Source organism: Aulonocara stuartgranti (assembly GCF_965226115.1).
Source record: "Aulonocara stuartgranti genome assembly, chromosome: 1".
NCBI classification, from domain to species: Eukaryota; Metazoa; Chordata; class Actinopteri; order Cichliformes; family Cichlidae; genus Aulonocara; species Aulonocara stuartgranti.
Window position 1 is genome coordinate 31,824,211 of NC_138939.1, and position 19,938 is coordinate 31,844,148.

General features: G+C 39.6%; 2 long non-coding RNA genes across 3 annotated transcripts; one reads left to right on the top strand and one right to left on the bottom strand.

Moving 5' to 3' along the window:
• Positions 1–7,559: 7,559 nt before the first annotated feature.
• On the top strand, positions 7,560–9,145 carry LOC309710145. Its single transcript, XR_014277661.1, has 2 exons — positions 7,560–8,589; positions 8,627–9,145. It is a non-coding gene; the product is annotated as an uncharacterized lncRNA (long non-coding RNA).
• Positions 9,146–14,981: 5,836 nt separating this feature from the next.
• LOC309708154 lies at positions 14,982–19,710 on the bottom strand. 2 transcript variants are annotated; one of them, XR_014277189.1, is made up of 3 exons: positions 18,925–19,710; positions 18,220–18,365; positions 14,982–18,017 (listed from the first exon to the last, which is right to left on the bottom strand). It is a non-coding gene; the product is annotated as an uncharacterized lncRNA (long non-coding RNA). The 2 variants fall into 2 exon arrangements; XR_014277190.1 differs by having other exon boundaries at positions 14,982–18,037.
• Positions 19,711–19,938: the final 228 nt, after the last annotated feature.

Below are 19,938 nucleotides of genomic sequence, written 5' to 3' on the forward strand. Positions count from 1 at the left end.
CTACAAACAATCTTGGCATGATTAATTTAATCATCTGTGACATATGTTGACATATGTTGTTGTTTCTGGGCAGAAGACAATTAAAATCTTAGGAGATGTAAGACATCAATTAGTAAAACGAAACCAACAAAGAAATGATTAAAAACTAGAGTTCTTTGAAACTGGCACTAAAATACAGGCATTATACAAACGATGGATGGAAAGTGATGAAAATGTGAAGCCAGTCCATCTAATCACTGCGAACAGTAGGAAATGACTTCTCTGGTTGCAAAAAGAATTTTTTTGCATGGTAGTAAATGGGTAAATGACTCACAGACACAATATTCATAACCTCAATAAATGGCCTGTATTTGTATAGCGCTTTACCCACCCACTCACACACTGGTGATGGCAAGCTACATTGTAGCCACAGCCACCCTGCAGCACACTGACAGAGGCGAGGCTGCTGGACACTGGCGCCACCGGGCCCTCTGATCACCACCAGTAGGCAACGGGTGAAGTGTCTTGCCCAAGGACACAACGACCAAGACTGTCCGAGCCGGGGCTCGAACCGGCAACCTTCCGATTACAAGGCGAACTCCCAACTCTTGAGCCACGACCACCCATAAATATCATTTGCTAGTTTTCACTCTTTTTTGGTACAACATGGCGCTCTTTTCATTTATGCTCCATTTAGAATAAAAGAAATAAATGAAGAAGAATGTGCTCAGGACTTGTAATTAACATGTCTCTACCTTAGATGCAGTGTCCTTAGTTCCTCTGACGTATAGACCCCTCGCTCATGACATAGCCAACCTCTCCCCTCTTAACAGCTTGCTTGCTTAATGTGTATTAGTGCCTTTTTTAAGGCACTTGCACCAGCAGCTAACCAAAGTAGCTATCTGACGATAGTATTTGCTGATAGCTTCATAAACCAAAGGATTAGTGGTAAAAGTGCTAAAGTTGAACAATCATAATGAGAGTACAAAAGCCAGGGGGTGGCATCCTGACATCTTTACGTACACATAATGAAACCGCAGCTCATCCCTAACACGCTGTATATATTTAACCTTTTATCATTCAATTTTTTTCTTGCATTATATTTGTATTTATTAATAACTACTAATAATTTATCAACAGTGGTCTGCATTAATGATCTAAAAACATATAAAAGGGAACTGAATAACTGTAAGAATTTGTTGTTGGGAAAATGCCATTTATTCAGGTTAAATCGGGTCACTGTTTAGTATTAAATTCTGCGGCACTTATTAAATATGGGACATGTTATTTAAATTTATGTGGAATATTCATAATTTGTAGCTGGTGTAGTAACTACAGATAAACATGTTGTAGTCATGACATTGTTTTCAGTTGCCAAACTGAATGCGCACAACTAAAGCAGCTTCTTATGCTTCTGCCGTTCTGTAATAAACTATTCCTTGAGGTGCAGCGTGTACATATGTTTTTTAGAGTTGTGACTGCAATCACCTGCTACACACATTTGTTAATGGGCTTCTTGAGTGACTTGCAGCAGCCAATTAATGTAGATAAGTTGGAACGCCTACGTTCTGAGGTTGATGGATTTTTATGCAGGAAAAACTTGTATTGCAGCCATCTGCTGTGCATTATCAAGTCTACTGTGTCATCTCATGTTGTTTTTTTTGTGGCAATTATTCTTTGTTATTTAAGTTTTAGTTGAATCTGGACTTGCTGTATAACCAGCTACAGGTGCTTATGAGTATACCCTTGCCTAAAAACATTCATGTGTGCGTTTGTAAGTATTACGCTTGTGTTGCGTGTGTTTTGCCGTCAAACAGCACAGATTTTACAGACCACCAATATTAGGTTAGGCTCTCTGCATAGGCTCACAGAGCTCCAGCCTGCATCTGTAATTAATGGTTGCCTCATCTGTTATACCTTGTTATACTGGGACACTGCAGAGATAAAATAAACATTAGAGAAGACAGAGATTGCATGTTTGAAGCTATACATCATGTGTATGCTCTTCATTAATATATATCCAAGATTCCCGATCAATTGTTATCATTTTTTGACACAACGTTTAACAATGAAATTGTAGATGTAGCTCCCCATACTGCTAAGCAAAAAGCATAAATCATAAAAGAAGTTTGGTCATTAAAAGACCAAAATCGTGAAGGATGAGCTCAGTAATGTCATTGCCTGAAGAAAGAAACTGCTTCAATGTCTCATGATACTTCAGCAGGATACTGCTGTATGTCTTGCCAGATGGCAGCAGGTTGAACAGGTTGTGGCTGTGCTGGGTAATCTTTTAGTATCCTCTGGGCTCTGCACAGACACCTCACCTCACTGATATCATTGATGCTCTTAGTTTCATTACATATACGTGCGTGTACGTGCGTGTGTGTGTGTGTGTGTGTGTGTGTGTGTGTGTGTGTGTGTGTGTGTGTGTGTGTGTGTGTGTGTGTGTGTGTGTGTTACTACTGGATTCAGGAAAATCCAAGAGCCAGTATTAACTCAAATGATGTCAAAGTTGTCTGTAATTTGCTCAGGGCACTGTGCTTCATGCTGGACACAACCAGTGATATTACAGCATTATAATTTTATTACAGGAAGTTAAAAAAATGGGGGAAATTGAAGACAGATTGAATAGAAATATGTATATGCTTTTCAAACAAAAAAAACATACAATTTTTGTTGCAGTGAAAAAAGGGGGAGTTTTAAAATTAGAGTTGGCAGAGCAGAAGAATTGCTGCTTTGATGTGTTCTGAGTTGTGTTCAATACTAATTACCCTCACTTCTCTGCTGAACTAGAACTTGTTGCTAGTATGACATCAATAATGGCTTGTATGAGTCCTCTTTTGAACTAGAAGTGGGAACATTTAGAGATTTTGATGCCAGGGGAAACACTGTTGCTGTTGCTGGCAGAGTACTCTTGTTTAATGCGGTTTTCATAACTTATTTAAGCTGTTTTTTCCCGTTTTCTTTGAGACCAGGAAACAATCAAATCCTAAAAATGTTGTTTTTTCTTTTATAATTATGACAGCAACTTCTAGGCACTTTCTTTTCAGTAATAGTTAAAATGCCTTTATCTCATGTACTGTAACCTAAAAGACTCATTTTAGCATGCAAACACTCATTCATGGAGCAAAAGGCTCATTTTTAATAGTGTTCCAACTATTAGGATGTGTAACAGGCTTGTCCAGTGATCTGTATGATCTGTACTAGATTACATAACAGGTTGACACACACAGACATTACAACATTACGACACGTTGCGTGATGAGGTGAAAGGATAAAGATACAGGTGAGCACAGGGAGATAAGACACCTGTTCAACCGCCAGTAAATCACATGGCAGCAACTTGGTGCATGTAGAGATGGTCATGATGCCCCACTGAAGCTCAAACTGCATATCAGAATGTGAAAGAAAGGTGATATAAGTCACTGTAAAGGCGGTATTGTTGTTTGAGCCAAATGGGTTTGAGTATTTCTGAAACTGCTGGTCTTGCTGGGATTTTCCTCCATGACCATGTTTGGGGTTTACAGAGAATGATCCTAAAAAAGAGAAAACATTTATTGAATGGCAGCTATCTGCTGCTTCCAGCAGGATAGCGCACCGTGCCACAAAGCTCAAATCACCTCAAATAGGTTTCTTGAACATGACAATGAGTTCATTGCACTCAAATGGCCTTTACAGCCACTAGCTCTGAATCCAACAGAGCACCTTTGGGATGTGGTGGAGTGGGAGATTCACAGGTCATATCAGTACGGACCAAAAATCTCTGAGGAATGTTTCCAGCAACTGTGCCATGAAGACTTATTAAGCTATTTCTTAAGGCAAAACAGGGTCCAAACCCAGAGCCTTTTGAAGTGGCCTGGTGAGTGTGTACATACACCATTCAAAGATCACCTCAAACAAATCCAATTTTAATCCACTCACCCTTTCTTACTCTTTTCCTAATATCAAATATATGTCTTCTAAACAGGTCCAGGTTACACAACAGAACAAACATGAAAGCAAGTTAGAAGTGAAGGCCGGGGGAACTTCCAAACCAGTCCTGATAAATTTTATAAGATACAGTGAAGTCAGTATGAAATACCTGAATTCTTTATTCACAAACAATTGAGCACAAAGCAAAAGGTGTTTCAGTATGCATGGAGTCATTCTGTAGCATCAGCATGATTTATTACTCACTGTGGCACTTTGGTAATGACATGCATAAAGCAAATTCTGCGGTTCTGATGTAAATCTAACTGGGCTTTTAGATAAAGATCAAAAACTTCAAAACCTTGCATCTGTTTCTCAGACACGCAAACAATAAACACACACATGCACGTGCACACACACACACACACACACACACACACACACACACACACACACACACACACACACACACACACACACACACACACAGAGATCCTGCATTTTATTGGATGCTCTGAGCCACAGAGGGCCTCTTCCAGGGAATAAAAATCTTCAGGAAGGGCCTAAACATGAAGTGATGCAATTTATCTGACATATCCTTCAATTGGTGTGATTGGAGAAGCTAACAATTCACTATTTTCCCAGTTGAAACCCCATGCTTGTGCCTCTTCCCTCTCTTCCAGTGCCTGGCTGATGAGGGTGCAGTGAGCATTAAAGGGCTGCTTTGAACAAAAAGATTCAGTATGAAAAGGAATGGGATATTAGGCACCATGAAGGGATCGCAGAGCTGCAGCTCTCCCTCCCTTGAAGCTGTCATATAATTAGATAAAGGTAGATTCTCTGCTCTGAGTCCATCCCCACTGAGAATTTCCTGCGACCTACAGGTCAGCCTGCAGACAGAACGGCAGGGAGAATGCAAGATGTTTCTACCTTCATGTCAAGGTGACATCACCTCACAGGAAAGAAACACAAATGATTACTGTATAAGGATTGTTTGATGATAAAAAAAAAGTCAGAAAAAAGGACGCCTTTGCATTTACCTTACAAATGACATCTCTGTGAGTTAAAAGAAAGCACGGTGAAGTGGTCTCACCACTGTGCTACATGCAGTCTGATTGCTCTACAGTCCAGGTCACAGTTTACACTAAAGCCCCAGCAGGATGGAAATTATTTTTATCATCCTCTCCTAACAATGAAGGAATGATTTATTAGTGGCGAGGCAACGCAACCGAGGAATATTTGGTCAAAAACTTCACTTGACGGGTGTAATCTCTCACTTGGCAATTGCTGTTCACTGCGAGCAATCAATGTAATGCTCAGTGAAATATCTTTATCTGAAAATCTCAAAATATAAATGTTCAGTGCCACAAGTCAGACACCCCATGTAGTTCAATCAAACCAGAATGCTTGGCATGCTTTAATAAGCATAGGTGCACATTTTCCACTTTCAAATCTTTTGCCTCATTCTGACCCAGTTTTCCCAAAGCTTATGTGATGTACTGACAAATGAGCTCCTCTTCTGCACACAAAGTGCTCTGAAACTTGTAGAATTGCAGGCTTTTGGGCAATCGTTTTCTTTGGATGAGTGATATTCAGAAAAGCAAACCAAAAATTTACTCAGAATTGTTCATATAGATGAACAAATTAATTATTTATGTCACGGCGAGTGAGATGAGCTGTATAAAAATAATAAATGAGGATCCAATTGCAGGCAGTAGTGGAGGAGTGAAGGTGGTTTATTGGACACGAAATAAATATAGACAAACAGCAAATGGAGCACGAACTAAACTAGACTGGAGACAACTAAACTACTGAATACAAACCGGAACTCAAACATGAAGCAAGGTGGACGACGGTACAAGATGGTGACGGCAGGGAAACACACAGATGACGCAGGGTGGAAACACAGACGGACCAGCAACAACAATGACGGAAGACATGACTTAAATACACAGAGAACCACAGGGGAATTACACACAGGTGGTGGACACAGCTGGGAATAATCAACAAGACGAGACAAAGGTAAAAATGAACACACTCACATGAGACGCAGACCTTCACAATAAAACAGGAAACAAAACACACTTTACTAAGACACAGACTAGACAGAGACAGACTTGAAATGACATATGAAACTAAACCCACATCTTAGACCCAGATAAACAGAAACATGGAACTCTAAATAGACATAAACATTACCATAACACGACAAGAGAACAAGAACACAATCCCTGATGCAAACATAAATCAAAACACAATAAACTCAAAATACTGGGTCCAACGGACCCAGAACCGTGACAATTTATTTGAAAGTACACACTATAATGACTCTAATTTCTACACAGTTTTGAAAGTTGTGCATTGCACAAATGAATTCATATCCACAGTACCAAAGAAGGGACGTTTGATTTAATGATGCTCACCAAAAACTTTTAGGTAATTATATTATTTTTGGTCCTTGGTTTCTTGTTTCTTTGATTTAGATACTCTTAACTTCATTCATTCTAAATTAGCTGACAAGGATCACAGTAAAACCTGGATATGTATTAGTTTATATACTGAAAAGGTTTTTTTTTTAATCACAATGAAATAAGAAAGAAATATAAAATCAGGTAACCAGATTTTAAGTGAGTGCACAAAGTTAAATAAGTATATATCATCAAATATGGCTTTCACAGTTCATTAAAAATTAATCAACATGCCACAATTTTGAGAATCACAAGTTTAATTTACCCTGAGAAATGACAAAAGCCTTCCTTAGGCATTTGGTAAAGCATATTACTGAAATGTCAAATGGCTGTTGACAGTTGCTTTACTGATCCCCAAATGTGACTGACGCCTTCTCAGTGTGCCTGCAAAGTGACTTGGTGGTATTTGTGATCTTTTCAGAAAATAAACAGTTACAAAAAAAGAAACCAGGGTAAAGATTGATGTGTCTTTTACCTTTAAAATAAACCGGCAAGCATTAGTGAACAGGCAAATGTCCAGGAGGACAAGGGGATTACATCACCTAAAATGAATGTAGTTCTCTTTTCCACTTTATCTCGTGCCTTCTGTAAAAAGATTTATAAGTATATACTACCAAGAACCAAGGAGGGGGGGAAAAAACCTCTCACGAACACGACAGTGCCACTATGTCTTTGATGCTTAGTCTTCTAATAATGATCAAAAGTAGACTGGAAGATCTCTCACGTTGGCAGGGAATTGAGTTTCATGACTTTCTCACTAAAGTCACTAATCTCCTTCCTTTTGTTCTTTAAAGTTTGCCAGGTTCAGACAGCATGCTGAAATTCAAGGCTCAAATGAAAGTGACAGCAGATGCAGTAATATTTTGAAATTATCTCGGGTTAACAAATTTTTAAAAAGTTATTTTTTGAAGAACCCTGAGCTCTTGTGGCCGTGAAAATATATTTTTTTGTGAAACAGAAATATTATATACACAAAAAAGGAACTTATATGTATAACACCGCCTCATGGCACATTTTATGTTCTTTTTCCTCAAGGTTGCTATATATCCCTGGTTGCTATATAGCCCTAGATGTGCTAATATATATATATATATATATATATATATATATATATGTATATATATATATGTATATATATATATATGTATATATATATATATATATATATATATATATGTATATATATATATATATTAGGGGTGCAACGATACACAAAATTCACGGTTCGGTTCGGTTCGATACTTTGGTGTCACGGTTCGATATTTTTTCGATACAAAAAAATGTTCATGCATTTTTAATTTGTCATTTATTAAAATTATAAATATATATTTTAACTCAAAAGTACAGTTTTTAAATTTAACCCTAACCCTTGTGCGTGTTTTTTATTTTGACAGCGAATGCGCACCTGCGGACCACTTATGTGCAGCCCTGGTTATTTAGCTCGTCATATTGCAGCCACAGAAATTCTTTTGTCCATGAAACCATAAAGCTGCACTTTCTTTTTGCCTTATAGTCTGATTTGTCATAACTTCTCCGTTTTGTGGTAAGCTTTTCTTTGGCTGTCATTTCTTCACCCTGACCTGTCTTATTTGGCTCAGCAGAACTAAAATATATATCTGTCTGTGAAGGTTCTCAGTCATCCAGGTCATCGTAGTCAAATAGAAATCCTGCTGCTTTTACACACGCACTCACATAAGCTCAGCGATTCTCTGCGCGATCAACCTCTCACATGTTTAAGCTGCGGGAGATTTCACTTGTCATGTTTGCATAGTAAGCTAACGATTAATAAGACGACGTAAGAGGAATTGGTGCACAAATTATCATCACTCACAGATCAGTGCTGTCGCTCTCTATACACAGTTCGCACGATTGCAAAGTGAAAGCAAAAAAACAAGCGCAAATTCAAACGCGATTTCAATATGTCACATATTGACAGTGGCTCACCGATGCCAATGACATAATTACCCAGCTACATTTCTGAAAGAATGCAAAAGCATTGACATATATTTTTCCTTCCTACAATAGCCCGACGGGCAGGGCAGAGATAGATTTTGGTAGCCCGACTGAAAAAATCGCTAGCCCCAGGACGTCGGGCTAGCGATATTGCGAGCCCTGTATCTGATTGAAGAATCACTCATCTTTGGAAAAGAGAGTTTATTACAGAGAAATGTCTCTTTCCAAAATAAAAGCTATACTATCAGCTTCTTCTGGGCTATATTCTCAGCAGCATATGGTAAATGGTAAATGGACTAGTTCTTATATAGCATAAGGAGAATCATGTGCTAACAGCTGTCTAAATGACTCGGCTAAAGTTAGTAGCATGCTTGTTGTTTTTGTCTTTGCACTAGGATGATGTCGGCGTAAATGTGCAGTCATATTCGTTGTGTTCCCACTAGTGCTTTCAGGTTAATCTCGTTGAAATGACCTTAACGCCACAACACGGCAAATCTCCGTTAACGAGCTACCGCCGATCGCCCCGTGCACGGGGCTAGACGGCCAACACGTTAACGAGCTAACTGTGCTAACACACTAGTTCCCACCCATGTAATTGAGCATTGCATGGCACATCCAACATACTGTTTTACTTTAGTGCATGACTCGCTTACCTTCAGGGTCATACGTCACATGAAAACCAAAATAATTCCAAACGCCAGATCTGAATGAGGGTGGGGGAGGTCGCTAGCTTGCCCTGCGCTCTTCCTTCTGACGATGCTGTCTGTGTTGAGCGCTCAGTGAATCTGCATTCGACTACTCCGCCTAGGCTGCATTGTCGAGCCTAGGCGGAGTAGTCGAACGCAGATTCACTGAGCGCTCAACACAGACAGCATCGTCAGAAGGAAAGTTGATAAAAGAAATTACAAATTTTGTATTGTTCGATACATATGCGTACCGAACCGAAAGCACTGTATGTATATATATATATATATATATATATATATATATATATATATATATATATATATATATATATATATATATATATATATATAGTCTTGGGACATAAATACATGGACAGAGTTCTTGAGCTAGGTTCTCTTTCAGAGAACAAAAAGGGGCACTGTTTAAAACCTTCCTGTTGTGTTCGGGTCATATCTGACCAATTTACAAATACTCATAAATATTGTGTTTTACATCTGATTGCCTCAAGGCCTTATGACATCCTCCACACTATGAACTTGAAAATATAAAAGTGATGAGCACTTTTTTCATAGAACTTTGAGTGTTTTAATCAACCTTGTTACATCTGTGGTGTTCCCGGTCAAAAGTGATAGGAAATTAATGGGAATCCATCCCACCTTTGGCCTCTGACTCCCTGAATGGCCCACTGAAGGACCCACTGAACGACCCACTGAAGTACTCACTAAGCTGAATTTGGTGGTGAAAAATGTTTCTTATTTTAATTTAAGAGCTGTTAAAACTGATCAATTGTGATCGGGAACACTAAAGTAAGGGGGTGGGGGTGCACACAACTGGAGGGTTAACTTAATCATACAAACTGATTGCCATTTAGAATTGAATTGCAATCTACTGCAGATTGTTCCATCAATACAAAAAGGTTATCAGAAAAGTAAGCGCATGCTATATTTTTGCCTGTGACATACAGCGCTGTGACTATTGTGGAAACCCAGAAGGAGATGTTATCACACCAGCTGCATAACTGCTGTAAGTTGATGGTTCAGTGCTTTTGGCTGTATCCTGTAGCTCTTCATTGAGTTTTCACCCGAAATATTTAGAGAAGAAATCTACATTTTCTGTGCCTTAATATTGCAATTGTAATGTAACAGAGAAAAACTTAAGCTGAAGAGTCAGAAGAAGCAGGTAATTACATGTCGCACACAGCCCATGGATGTAAAACAAGCCATTAAACATGACTGAGACAGCTATGTTACTTCCCGGGTCTGTGTTGTGATGGTAACCACTGCATCACAGAAGGCCAAACATTAATCAATTTATTCAAATAAAGAAAAAAATGTATCTGTGTTTTTAAACATAATGGTATCTGATTGGCAAGTTTTGGGGTTATGATGTGGTTGTATTGTTTCAGGTTTTAAGTCACATTTCTACAGAGCTGAGTGGCAAATCAACTATCATGTACTTCTACACATGAGAACACTTAGGATCCACGAGAAAAAAAAGTTATATTTTCTGCACATCTGACCGGTCAGCTGTAATACACACAAATCAGGTTTATACAGCAAACCTTTTTGTAATATAGCAGCCCTTCTCTCGATGAATCATGTGCATTCACTGAGCTAAATTTATCCTGAGAATAGCTGCCCCAATCTCCAAGACCTGAGATAGTCTCTATCCACTTCTAATGGAAGAGTTCACCCTTGTATCAGAACATATTGATTCCTTTTTTTAGCTGCCTCCTGTTTATTTGAATTGCCATGCTTTTTCCAGAGAGAAACACAACATCCACACTTAAACTCGCTCCCTCATCAGGCCTGTTTGTTTTTGACCCACTGATTTGATCTCGTGTTGGTCATTTTTGAAATGAACTGACTGCAACTGTGTTCATAAATTTGTACATTGTAAGCAGATCAACCACAGAACTTTCCGCTCCCATCATACTAATTTACCCTGCTTTGTAAATCCGGCCCCAAGTGTTTTTACCTAATTTTCCAGATGAGACCCCTTTTGTAGGGCTCTGCAATTACAGATTCCCTATTTCCTCATTTGATTCATGGCCTTTTCCATTGTGAATGTATCACAATGTCAGGTAGTGAGGCAAATGTTGCAATACATCTTATTGTAACTCAGGCAGTTTGAAAAGGCTAAATATCAGATAGCATTATATGCGTGTTAACACTGTATGTTACAGCTTGTGCAGTTAATGCCGTTTGTAAGTTGTATAAAATCAGACAGTCTTATTGTTTATTTGCAGTTAATAAATTTACAGCTTCTTTTGTCCATTGTTATTCTGTCATTATCATGGTTCTGGGTCGTTGATCCACTGCTTTGTGTTTATGGACTTCTTGACTAATCATTATGGTGTTTCTAGAGCGACTCATTTTTCCTAGTTTAGTTTTTCTTATAATTATTTGTTTTTCTTGTTGTTTATACCTTGTGGTTCTGGTTTAGTTTCCTTAGTGTTTTCCTAGTGTGTTGTCTGCAGTGTTTCCTGTGTTTGTCAGTCTTGTTGTCATGTCCCATCCATTATAGTCTTTTTGTCTGTGTTCTGTCTTTAGCACACTCCTTAGTGTCTCCCTTGCCCTCTGTGTGTCCCCCTCCTATTGTTAATGGCCTGTATTTGTATAGCGTTTTACTTAGCCCCTAAGGATCCCAAAGCGCTTTACACTACATTCGTCCATGTTTGTGATGTGGCTGGGCTGGATGTTTTTGTCGCCGATGTGTTTGCTGCAGTAGGAGCGGAAGATGGCCAGCTTTTCCTTATAATCCGCTGGAAGTTGCTGCGCTACCGTAGTCCTGGTCCGGATGGAAAAATGGCACCGTTTCATAAAACGAAAGCACCAAGACGGACCTCCTTGGAAATGTTCAATGTTCATCTCTTCAGCTAGTGAAACTGCTTTTAGCCGAATGGTGACCGTCGAAATGCTTCTCCCGCTCGTTCTTTGCTCGATGATCCACCGCTCGAGTCTTTCCTCCAACTCGGGCCACCTCGCCTTATGTCCGCGGAAACTCAGCTGCGTTTTCTTGACCTGCCGGAGCTTGTTTTCTAGCTTCCTCCATTTGCGAACCATCGATTCGTTAATCTTAAATTCTCTCGCCGCTGCTCGATTTCCATGTTCCTCCGCATAGCTGATGGCCTTCAGTTTAAACTGTGCTTCATAAGCGTGTCTCTTTGCCATTTTCAGGGTTGTTAAAACAACGATGTTCCACATAATGCACATACCTGTCCTTTTAGACAGGTATGTGCGATTGTCCGGTATATCCGATCAACGCCCACACTTCACCCTTTAGCGTTCTCATGGTGTTCTCTACTACGTCCTCCTTACAACACACAGGGCGCACTGCGCTATAGGGCGCGCCGTACTTTTTGAAGAAAATCTAAGACTTTTAAATGCGCCTTATGGTCGTGAAAATACAGTAGTTCATGGAGCTGGCCAGATCTGAATAGTGTAAATGCTGTGTTAATATGGAACAAATAAATTTCTTGACACAGGATGTAGGATATTTTATATTGTGAAATGTTGCGATATAAGTTGAGCCATGTAAGTGTCACCCCTTCTATTGCAAGGCCCCCACAATTTATTTATATTTATAATGCTACTAAGCTAACACTACACCAATACTTTAATAACAGACTAAAAACCAACACATCCATTATGGCATAGACGAGTTGTGGAGTGGAGATACGGTTTTCCTCTAATACTACAAAACACTTATCCAATAAATATGCATATGATAAAATCGTATAGATATACAAAAAATGGTAATTGTATTATAATTATGCTGGAAATGGTTAAAAGATAATAAAAAGCAAATGTGCAGTTAATTAAGGCACAATGGAAAAAAAGATTTATTCAAACTAAAAATAAAGTGCTAAAAGGGGCCGCTGTGGCTCCTAAATGTAAAGGAGAAATCTGTTGAGACACATCAATAACCATTCTCCTTTACACACGCACACAGCAAAGAATAACATGCAATATGCTTAAAATTACAAACCAAAATATCTGGGCACCAAAGAATGGGCAAATCACTACTGAGTTCCTTCATTTTATAGGTGGCCATGCTCACTAATAGCACACACAAAATTCTGCCTCTCAGTAATGCTGACCAACACCACCGATATACACAATGTCTCAGAAGAATATAAAAATGATGAAACAAGTGAAGCTCAGGCAGCTAAACAAACTGAAACTGAGGAAAAACAGAACAAGCAGCTGAAGCCAGGAGCTACTAAAGAAACGTGAATAAATCAACACGCCGCCGACAAATACACAGTATGATTAAGTACTGTGTGGTGGTTCAAGAGAATTTAATGCCTAGCACAAACCTGTAGCATGCCACAAATGAAGAACTAGCAGTAAACAACTACACAGCAACTTAATGTGGAAGTGGGGAACAGCATGCTGAGACCTCCAAGATCACAGCAGGAGCCAGAATAAAGCAGTATCCCGAGTTGATCCCTGGTCCTTAGCAATCAATGCAAATTATGAGGAATTTAGGGCATTGATCTACAGTAGCCTAATATAATAATACTATACTCTAATAACTATTAGAGTATATTAATAAGTAATAATAACTACTGAACAAGAACTTACAGCAATGCACAGAAAGGAAAAGAGAACTTTGGGTTCAATGAGTCTATGCACAGATTGACAAAAAAAGAAGAGAGAAAACTGCTGATAATGAACATTTTTGGTGTTCAGTCACTTCTTCTACCTATTCAGTTTAGGGTACGGCGTACATTTTAGGACATCGTCAGGTCTCAAGAAAAAAGTTGTCAGGTATCAGACAAAAAATTGTCAGGTCTCAGTTCTCAAGAAAAAAGTTGTCAGGTATCAGACAAAAAAATGTCAGGTCTCAGTTCTCAAGAAAAAAGTTGTCAGGTATCAGACAAAAAAATGTCAGGTCTCAGTTGTCAGGAAAAAAGTTGTCAGGTATCAGACAAAAAAATTGTCAGGTCTCAGTTCTCAAGAAAAAAGTTGTCGGTGGCGGTGTTGCCATGTCCCACCCAGTGTTGCCAACTTAGCGACTTTGTCGCTATATTTAGCGAGTTTTCAGACCACTTTAGCGACTTTTTTTCTGAAACGCGACTAGCGACAAATCTGGCGACTTTTTCTGGCGTTATTAGAGACTTATTTATGATGACTTTTTGATGTGAAAGCGCGTATCGCTCTTACTCTCAATAAGCAGCGGGTGCTGCGGTGGGCACCTCGCCCGTGCCAAAGCGCTCACAGGCGGAGAATAGTCCTCCCCCAGCTGCTATCAGGGCAGGGCTCCCGCACTGATTGTAACGCAGTCAGTTCTTCTTTTACTGTTATGTTGTTTTGTGGACCACAAAGTTTAAAACTACACACAAAATAACTCCACCAGAGTGCCTGTTTTGGGTCACTTTTGCTGGTCCAAGCCGGGATAAAGGAGCAGGGTTGGAATTGTGACATTAAAAAAACAATAATTGCTAAAAGAAATTTAATTTGTAGTTCTAAATAAATTCTAAATGCATTTAAGACGTTTTTTACTGACTTTATGTCTCTTCCACGATGTTATTTCTCTCTCCAACAGCGTAGGTTACAATTACATTAGCATGACCAATTTTGCAAATTAGGCGATGACATCATTTAGGCGACTTCTAGCGACTTTTAGGACAACCAATAGCGATTTTCCTTACTGAGGAGTTGGCAACACTGGTCCCACCCGAATTGATTGGGACAATTGTGTTGGTGACAGCTTTTGTTATAATATCAATAACATTTCTATGAATATGGGATACTGTTACATGTTTGCATAGACTTTTGTGAAATATGGAGACACTCCTGGCATTATTTGAGCAAAGTGAGACTCATTTTTTAGGGTTGGTGGAGATGAGTGTGAAGATCCAAACAATCCCTGTCAGTGATGGAGAAGCTTTGATGAAAATATTTGGTAAAAAGTTCACCAGCATGAAGGAAATGAAGTTTCAAACTTTCCTTAGGAGGAGCCCAGCACGCCTGCTTAAAGAAAAGTAAGTGTTCCGATGTGGATGCTTGCAGCGACTGCTGTATAGAGGCCATCCTGCTACACATGAAACACATCAGAGTCATAATTGTTATTTTAGTCACGTGTTTGTTTATTATCCTTATTGTTTTATCTGGGACCGTTTGCAGACATCTCAGAGAGAGGAGACACCAGCATCTGAACAGAGACTCAAACCAGCAACCTGCAGCTCCCTGCTTGGCTGCTCCAGTTTTGTCCTCACTCATGTTGCCCACCAGTGATTTCTAGCTGCCCACCCACACAGCAGGCTAGAATATGCGCTGAGCCTCAGCACCCAATACTTGGACATGTTTTCTTTATTAAATAATGAACCAGACCCCAAAAAGTAAACAGCTGTTATTGCTAGGCAACGGGAGCAGCATTTGGTGATACAGCACCTGACATTCCTGACCATGTGGGCGGAGCATGCATGAAATGGAATGTTTAGTAGAACTGTGCAACACAAGCACTTAGTTACAGCATTGTTCATTGTATCCAGACACAGCTAGAGACACATCTACAGCAGCATCTCTGTGCAGGACAAACGACAGTTGACGAAGAAAACATCAAAAACTTCACTTCACTCCTCTACAAAACGTTGGTTCCTTTGTTTAAAAGGCCAAAATGAATCAAGGGAGAACGAGAAGAGGATCGGCGAGTGCTTCACCTCACAATTCAGTACAGCTGATTAACCTGCAAGAAGAATTTGAAATGATACAGGCTGAAAATGTCAAATTAAAAGAAGAGGCAGAAAAATCAAGAGGAGAAGCTAAAAATTCAAAGTTTGAAACTGAGGTAGTATTGCAGGAATTACTGCATGTGGGTCTCAAACTTAAAGGAGAGAAAATGGGAAAACAACAGGCAGAAAATGAGAATGAAAACATGAAGAAAGAACTGTTGGAAGCTCAAAAAGCATTGGAGGAAGAGAAAAGCACAGCACAAGAAGCCAAAAATAAATATCAAGCTGCAAAGAAGGAGGCAGGAAATGTGATACAGGAATTACAGGAGGTGCAGGAAGCTTTTGAAGAGGGAAAAAGGAAAATGCAGTTGGCAACACAAGAAGCTGCAAATGTAATGGCTGAAGCTGAAAAACTAAGAAAGGAATTACTGCATGTAAAGCAACAACTTCAAGAGGAGAAAAAACGTAAACACGAGGCAGAAAATGAGATTGAAAATATGAAGAAAGAATTGTTGGAAGCTCAAAAAGTGTTGGAGGAAGAGAAAATTAAAATACAGGAAGCAAAGAAAGAAATGGAAGATACAAAGAGTTACAATCAAAACATGAAGAAGGAACTGATGAAAGTGCAAGAAGAACTTGCAGAAGAGAAAATTGAGGTGAAGATATTGAAGAAAGAAATGACTGGCTCTGCGGTGACCAAGAAAGACTGCAAAGATGCACTTAAAGAAATACGAAAGCACAAAAAGGAAGCTAAAGAGCTCCTCAAACACAAAGTGAAACTGGCCAAACAGCAGCTGAAAGAAAAATTTAAAGATGCCGAGGAGCAGCTCAACAGAACCTTAAAAGAATTGAAGGCAAAAGAAAAGCAAGCTGAGGACAGGAGGGGATTCTGGAGCAGACTGCTGAGAAAGAACTGATCCAGCAGCATCAAGTTTGAGGAGATCAATAGTTTCTTCCTCCTCTCTCCACCTTTCTTTCACCCCATCCTTCTTCTTGGGACGTTTGTTTGTTTTTTAAAAACTCTAATCTAAATACATGTACTGAAATACACAAATAAAATTGCCATAACTTGACCTCATGTTGCCTGCTTCTTTTCTTGTGTGTCTGTGGATGTAAAACAGTAACACACTTCCTGCTCTGTGTGTCTTTAATTCTAAATAATTGCAATATGTTTTCATTTTAAAACTCAGTGCAAAAAACTTCTGCTCTAAATCTTTTTTTTTTTTAGCAAAAAGCTTTTTTTTGCCTGTTGTGGAAGTTTTCCATTCAAATAAAGCTGCAGACGAGCGGTGAGCGGTAGCTAACATTCTTTAGTCAAACACACAAAGAACAGACAACCAAGCTTGATGAAGTCCCTGCATGACCGCGGGACAGACGGTCAGCAGAGTCTCCCTGAGCATAGCATGGCTCTCAGTTAAATACCTTCTCCAGGAACAAAAGGCAGTACACAGCTGTTTCACACATTAAGGTTCACACTCCCTTGCTACCTACCAGAGTCCTCAAAGAGACAAAGACTCTTCCTGTGGAGTTGTCTGCTTCCCCCAACTTCCTTACTACACCCCCACCATTTGTCTTACTGTATGAGTGTGAGACATGTTAAAATCCAGTGGCACCAAGGTATCATACAACAAAATAATGTGATTAATACATAAGTAAAAGAAATTCCTATACAATCCCACCCTTTGATTCTTAAATCAAAGAATCACATTAATATCAGAATTTCTTTCCTGACATTCTGTTTATCACATCAACATTATTGTACACTTAAAGGAGTTTCACACTGTGTATCCTCACTTCACTGTTCTCTCACCACCCTTTGTTCATCTTTAATCTTCCCCACAATCTAAGCTCTCACGTGCAAATGGCAACAACAATGACACAGAGGAAAGGTTTTCTCCAGAGTGTCAAAGTACTTTGCATGGCAAAGTGAAACAGCATTAGGTGGACATTCCCTTTCACGGTCATGGCTCCTGGTGTCTGTGCCATTTACAGAGTCATAATTCCAACGCTGATCTCCCTCTGCGCTGTCACCTTTGGAGCTTGGCACGCTCTCTTCATTCCTCAGTTTCTGTTCCAACGCTGCGGACGATTTAAGGCAGAGCATGTCGTACACCTTAGTTGTCTTCCTCACACTGAATCTCTTTCACTTTATTTTAAGGTTTTGCTGTTCACAATCTCATGACAATCTCCTGGAAGCCTAGTGGTGCAGTCCACTGTCGTTTGTCAGTTGTCCTGGAGATGGTCCCTGCTTCTCACTGGTCCTCTTGAAGCCTTCTCTCCTGGTCATGGTCTGCATCTGCGCCTCAGTCAATCCTTCCATATCCCTCATGTCACGGTCTCTGCAATTTAAAAATGAAAGCTTCCCCGGTGTGTGAGGTGCAATCTTGCATACTGGTGTCCAGTCAGTCAAGCTTTTGTCAGTCCAGTCAGTTCCCCATTTTTTATTTGCTGACAGTAGAACCTCTCGTGACGCAATCAGTTTCTACTGCCAGCAATGACGCCATTTCAAAAAAGGAAAAAAAAGAATGTAGACTGGGTTACCTCGCTGAATCCTTTTTGGCAGGGACTTGTTTTGTGATTGTCCCAAATAAGTGGCTTTCTCCCGAGCCCATTTTAATTTTGGAGAAGCTCACTTGCGATTGATCAACATGTTGTGTAGCGCTTTCGATCCAGATCTTGCAGGCCTGCTTGAAAAGGAGAAAATTGCCAAACAAAAAATCTCAGTGCACTGTTAAAATCAAAAAATATGAAGGCCTCTTTTAGAAGTTGTCTAAGCGTACTCTCTTAGAATGATAGATCAAGACAAAACTAATTGGCAGGTTCAAAGTGGTACCAAAAGAAAATGCATCAGTAAATCTCCAAAACTTTCATCCACCAGTCACACACCTCGCACAACAGCAATATTCTATTAGATGATGAGTTTCTTCCCATGTACCCAGATGTGTGTCATGATAAGACCTCCCCCACACATCAGAAACAAGAAACTCAATAATCTATTAGTCTCCACTCATCTGACCCCCCTGCAGCATTCTGTTCACCCCTGCTATGATTCAATCATCCTTCCCCAAAAATAATACTAGTTCACTAGTCTATGTATCACTTCTTAACCCACTAAGTGAACTGGACAAGATGATGGTAACAGAAACGCATGCTTATAATACTGTTTGATCTTCATGAGCTTCATTGCATGTGTGTTTGTGTTAGTATGATTAATGCACTTTTTCTGTTTGTGTAATTTTTGTGTACCTCTCCTCTTTGTGGTGCTATAGACACTTTTCAATTCTCCACGCAAGGCAGTTGTTTTTTCTTCCCAGTTTCCTAAACCCAAATTTCATTCCCACACTAAAACAGCCTTCCTCCATGTCCTCCCCGGCTCCTTCCACTGTGGTCTCATCTCATCTCCCCCCCCTTGCAGCAGTCCAGTGAGAGTCAGTTGTCCTGTGTTTTCCACTGTCTCATTTCTTTTCTCCAAAAGTGGGAAATGTCCAACTCAGGCAGTCTTTTCAAAGGTCCATTTACACACAGTGAAGTTGCAGCTCGTTGGAAATGCACCTCTCCATCCAGGGCTGGACTGGGACAAAAAATCGGCCCGGGCATTTTGACTAGAGACGGCCCACCAGGATAAAGATTAAAAATGTGACGTCATTCAGGGGTAAAACCGCAAAGGATTCTGGGAACTTGTGCCAAGAGGTACTAGCGATAAAAAGAAACCCAAAAAATGCCAAGAAGCTGTTGTATTATTAACTGCAATAGCCGGTCGCATGACAGCCATGGGAAGCCGACGGGTAAAGAGATCGTTTTTTTTTTTTATCGGATTACGTCGTTGAAGAGAAATTTTTTAAGCCATGTTTCCGAAGTAAGAGCCGACGGATGGTCTGGATATACCAAATATAACGTCTCAGAACACTTCAGCTCACATGTTAGTCTGCTCCAAGCATTCCCACAAAGGTCAGAGTTTTTAGTCGTTAATACGTCATTTTTCTTAACATAATTGGTGATATAGGTTACAAGCAAGTCTGGCGCTGAACAGAAATTGTCGCGCTATGCTCCTTTATTTATTGTGTTTATTGTGCATAAATAGTGAATTATCCTGACACAATATTGCGTTTCGCTTCTGTTATTGCCATGGTACATGACAAAAACATATACTTTTATTCACAGGGTAAAACAGTTGTTTTGTATCACTAATTGTCCAGTGCGATTACAACATACAATATTATTGTCACTGCTACATTTCTGTAATGCTACCAGAAATTATTT